Consider the following 6,000-nt stretch of genomic DNA (forward strand, 5'->3'; position numbering starts at 1 on the left):
CTGAGCCAGTCATCCAGGACTGTTAGGGTTTGCAACGACAGAGTGAAAATTCGGAACAAATATTTGGAAACCCAGAAGGCGTATCTGTTCAGGAAATTATTTGAGATGTCATCAGGCCCCGGAGATTTCTTTACGTCTAGATCCATCCTTTCGATTGTACAACAGCTTACTGTTCTATTACTGTTTTATCTGGAAGTTGTCTATCTTTTGAAGTGTTCCCACCTCTGTAAAAACCCCGGTAGGGGTTGACAGTATGTCGAAATAAAAAAGAATAATATTACTATGAAGAATATGTCATGTTGTTAGCTGATAAGTTCTCGAGTGCTTCTGTTTCATTATTATTGTGCACATGCTTATGTAGTTTAGTACTTAAATTTTTATTCCAACTATTCATCGTGACGCAAACGTAACTACCGATTCTAGGTTCATGCCATACGTTCGTAGCATTTCTTGCATACTCCCTCTCTGCATATTTTAATAAACAACATTGCTTTGTCCTGTTTATTCTTTTTTTAAACTTGGAGGCGAAAGTAGCCTTATTTCATGCCCTATTTCTTTGCAAACGTCACAGCAATGTGCAATTTATTTTTGTTTCCATTTCTTGTTTTTTCTGAACATGATGATAATTTGGATGTTCTTGCTAATTCTATGTGGCCATATTTTATCCGAACGATGCGGTCCTGCGACAATCACTAATGATATTAGCTCGTGTATGAATTAGTAAAATAAATAAAAAGTAAAAAACAAGTAGGTAACTAAATGAGCAAAAATTCATCCCTTCAACTATTTCTTTACTGATTTTTTTCCTTACCTACGGCAAGTATAAATTTTACACACCAATACTGATGTCATTACTATCATCATTACTTTGGCTACGTTAAAGCACTCAGCAGAATTCCTTCGCTACTTCTCTTATCTCTATTTATAAACTGACTGCTTTCGTTTTCTTTCAGTGCATAGGTGAAATTTTTACCGCTCCTGTACTGGCCATGACCACTTTAAGGTTACTTCGTTTTCTTAAATCAGGCTTTCTCTCTCGATAGTCTACTGTTTATTCTAATTAGGTTAGGCTTTCAATTATCCTTAGAATTTTGCAAAGCGCTTTTTATTTGTGGTGTTAAAGGCTTTCATGCTTCGTCCCTGGCAATAGTATATATATCCTAGTGTGATAGCTTGACTGTTTTCGTGCTGGCAGAGCACTGTTGTTTTAAATTTTTGTCTAGCCTCATCTAGCCAGTGTCTGCCTACCCAACTCTGTGCTGATCTTGAGTACTTGTGATATTTCTTTCTCTGAAAGCTAAAGTCGCCAACCTCGGATTATTAGTCCTAGAGCGATGCGCTGAATTCTCCTCCTCCCATTACCGCTAACCGGTTTACGGTCTTTCGCCTGAAAAGATTGGTTCATTCCTTCTTCAAATGTAGGAAATTTCAAAACTTTGCCAATGAACTCTCACTGCACCTCCGCAATGTGCACACTGCGAGGATGTGCCCTTATTAGGTGTTTCCATGAGCAACATCGTTAGGGCTCCTCCAAGTGCCATTCCCTTTGTCCCATTTCTTGTAGATGGCATTCACGATTTGCATTGGTGTTTCTGCAAAGTGTACAGAACCGTATGCGTGTTTATGACCTTTTCTCAGAAAACATGTTTTGAGTTACGATATTTGAAAGCACGTGTTTCTTGTCATTTTCAATGGCAATGATCAAGAAATGGGTTTTTCAAACTACAATGAATTCTAGACGTCGCCTCCACAGCCCCAAAAATATTTCAGTTTTAAAGCACTACTACGCTCGGCTCCTCGTCGCTACGGTGTCAGCTCCTTTGTCGCATACAGGCTGTCCACATAAATCAAGTTGCAAGTTTCATCACAGAGTTGGTATGTAAGTTCCTCAGCCATGTGGACAGTCTATAGTTTTGGAGAATCTAGACATAATGTCAATAGACCAGCAGAAATATTGCTTGCAAGTAAACAAGAAAAAATTCTGCCCGCCATAAACATATCGTGCATCTAATCACAATATTCTCCACAAGGCGATTGCTTAATGTCAGGGAGCAACCGCTTGTTAGATGGTTTTACTGAGGTGCAGGCCTGAAGCATTTGTATGCGTAGTTTGTAGAGTTTTTTGTACCACAAAAAAACAAGAATTCATTGCTGTCCGGCGTTGAAATGCAGAAAATGGGGCTTAATGCCTCACAAAATGGATGACCACAGGACTTAAAAGGCCGTGCCTAACTCTTATGCTCAGAAAGCAGCAAATGGAATGCGCCTAAAACGGACCTTCACCTATCAAGGCGCCTTGAGTTCGCAAATCGATGCATGAGCTGCTGATTAAACCTAGCGCATTGGAGAAACTATCAGGTCTGTAGTTGCACGATGAATTTTTGCTTTCGATAAGTGTGATTTTACGATTGCAGTTCAGAATCGAAAAATTATGGAAAGAAAAACAATTCGGACGAAACCAAGCAGACCCTGGGCACACAAAAGCACAATGGTAGCTATAAAGCCAGGATGAATTGGCGTTTCGCATTTGCACAAGTGATAATGCGAAATATCGGTGCTAGTTCGTCCACATTGCGGTTTTGCACATCTTTCCTCAGTTTTCGTAAGAACACCCAAGGACTGGAGGGACCTTGCTGCTGCGGCTGCCATCCATTTCGGTGACGCCCACTTCAAGCGTTTCACTGAAGAACTCATCTGTCAATGCGAAAGCCCACTCTAAATAATAGTCCTCACAGGGGCATTCGAGGTATTGAATATATATATATATATATATATATATATATATTGAGTCGACGTTTCGGACAGAGCCTGTCTTGAGAAAGGACAGGCTCTGTCCGAAACGTCGACTCAAAATAAATCTATGGCTAAATGAAGCGTTTTCCACTTTGAATTTTTGCCTCTATCTAGCAACCGAATACGTTTATCTTTCTATATATATATATATATATATATATATATATATATATATATATATATAAATAAATAAATATATATATATATATATATATATATATATATATATATATATATATATATATATATATATATATATATATATATATATATATATATATTGAAATACAACAGGATTTCATTCACGACGTTTCGGCTGGGCGACCGGCCTTTTACGAGTGTGCTACAGTCTTTGAATCACGCAGCTTGTCACATATATTAAGGAGCCTAAATTAAATGTTAAAGGAAAAAGGTGTGAAGAAGACGACGCGAATTAACCGAAGTATAAAGAAGAGGAAGAAGAAGCATTCGGTGAGGTGGAGGGAGATGATTGGTGGAGAAGCATTCTGTTAGGTGGAGAGAGATGATTGGTGGAGAAGAGAAGAAGACGACGGCGAGGCATACGTCGACTAACACCGAGGCTATAAAAGGGCGAGTGAGAGCGAGGCCCGAGGGGGAACAGCAGAGAAGCGGAGGCTCCGGCGGGTCAGGGGCACATCGGTTGGAAGAGAGCGACGCCGGCTACTGCTCCGGTGAGCTCGAGTTCTACGGCAACGCATCGTGGACTTCCTGCCGCGCCTGAGCCCATTACGGGGAGTCAACGGAGGACGCTACTACCTGCTACCGCCAGGGATAACTCCAGCGCTGTTGCCACCCATCCGGGTGGTGCCCCCAACGCCAACAACACCGGCATCATCTCCACAGGCGCTTGGACCTGGAGCTTGTACGACGCAGCCAGCGACGCCAGCCCAAGCGCGTCGTACGCCGCCAGCAATGCCAGCCCAAGCACGCCGAACGCCGCCTCAACGCCGGCTACGGGATCCATACAACGCCGCAGCCACACCGAACCAACCGTGAGCACGAACGCCGACCGCTATTAGTAGAACACTAGTAGTAGACGCTAGTAGCTGTGTGCCCGGGTCCTGTGTATTTAAAGCCCTTGTGTTGTGTGTTAGTTTTGTGATGTCACGTAGGGTGTATTAAATGTGCGTTTGTGTGGGCACACCCGTCGCCTAGTCCATTCTTTCGGTCCGAGTGTTCCCCGGAGAGATCCGTGACAAAGATAAGTGGCGAGCCTGTGCCAGGATATATTTGCTTTTTTCTTTTTTGCTTTGTCTCGAATTTTTTCGATCTCTCGACGGCAGAAAGAATGGACTTGGCAAAAACCTTAGAGCTGGCGCTCAAGCTAGGGTTAAGCAAGGAAGAGGCGATGCGTCTCTGTGACGAGGAGAAAGAAGAGGCAAAAAGGCAGAGAGAGGAAAGGGCGCAAGCACGCGCAGACGCTCGGGAAGCAGAAGGGCGCGAGGCGAAAAGAGCTCGCTAGGCGCTAGAGCGAGAAAAGAAAAGAGCTCGTGATGCAGAAGAGCGCGAGGCGAAAAGAGCACGCGAGGCAGAAGAGCGCGAGGCGAAAAGAGCTCGCGAGGCAGAAGAGCGAGAAGATAGAAGAGCCCGCGAGTCAGAAGAACAGGAGAAATGAAGGATAGAACGGGAGAAGGAGTTTATTTTGTGAAAACAGGCGCATGTCGCGGGAGGATATGAGGAGATCACGGATAATGGTCAGCGTTCCTTAGTGGGTACAGAGTCTCCTATACCGGCCAGAGTTTGTCCAAGAAAGGTGATGGCTCCTTTCCATGACAAGAGAGATGATTTGGATGCATATCTGCAACGATTTAAGCGGATAGCTTTGGGGCAAGGCTGGGAGCGCAGTGAATGGGCCACGGCATTGAGCATGTGTTTAGTCGGAAAGGCGCTGAATGTGTTTGTAAGGATGCCTGCTGCTGATTCCATGGACTACGAGAAAGTCAAAAAGGCACTCCTCCAAAGATTCAGGCTTACGGCGGAGGGTTTTCGTGAGAGATTTCGCACCGCGAAACCTGAGGATTCGCAATCCGCTAAGGAGTTTTCCAGCCGGCTATCCAACTATTTTGATAGGTGGCTTGATATGTCAAACACAGAAAAGAGTTTTGAAGGTGTGCGTGACAAGCTAGTCACAGAGCAATTTTTAGCGTGTTGCAGCTCAAAGCTGGTGCTATTCCTGAAGGAAAGAAAGTTGTGTTCGTTGGAAGAGTTCACCGACACTGCTGACCGATTCCTTGAGGCTCAAGTGTTAAGGAATTTGAGTAAGGTAAAAGAGGAAACCCAAAAGACCCTAGAGACAGATGCGGCAAAACCAAGAGCACATGGCAGTGCATCTAAGGCGCCAGTAAGGTGTTTTCTCTGCGGCAAGGTGGGACAGCGTGCAGCTTACTGTCGGACTAGTAGTGCTGACCAAAAAACACAGGTTGTGTGTAAAGGTTGTAAGAGGAGGGGTCATACTCTGAATGAGTGCCGATACAGAACGCTGGACCGAGCTGCATGCGTTGTCGACTCTAGGGTAGTACTTCTCACGCCACCCAAAGTTCCACATCTGAAAGGAGAGCAAACGCCGTTGGAAAATGAGGCAGTGAGTGGAACACCCAAGTCGAAAGCAGCAATGCCAGTGGTGGTTGGGCAAATAGGAGACCGTCCTATATTGGTGCTTAGAGACAGCGGAGCCAACAGAGTCTTGGTTCGTAGAAGCCTGGTGAAGGACGAGGATCTTACAGGGGAAGCGTCGCTCGTCACTCTGCTAGACAGCACAGTAACGTACCTTCCTGAAGCTAAGATTCTAGTGTCCACGCCATATTATACTGGGCAGGTAGTGGCAAAATGCGTAGACCAACCCATCTATGGTCTCATCCTGGGAAACATTACGGGTGCAAGAGGTGTCGAAGACCCCGATCCCGAGTGGAGTATGCGCGACGTTGAAGAACATCCAATGGAGGAAAGGCCCGCGACAGTTCAGACGGGTTCAGTCAGTTTCTCGTCGGCAGTGGAGACAAGAGCTCAAGCGACAGCCCGAGCAACGCAGCGTCCGCTCCTTAGCACCTGGAACCTTAAGGTAGCTACTTACTCTCCTTCAGAGCTATCACATCCTATTATAATGATAGGCATCACCTCTACCCGGCCCCTGCAAAGGGACTGGGGAAAGCAAACGAACGCGTTCTACTCCGATTATTTACGAACACA

Source organism: Amblyomma americanum, chromosome 9 (assembly GCF_052857255.1).
Source record: "Amblyomma americanum isolate KBUSLIRL-KWMA chromosome 9, ASM5285725v1, whole genome shotgun sequence".
Taxonomy (NCBI): Eukaryota; Metazoa; Arthropoda; class Arachnida; order Ixodida; family Ixodidae; genus Amblyomma; species Amblyomma americanum.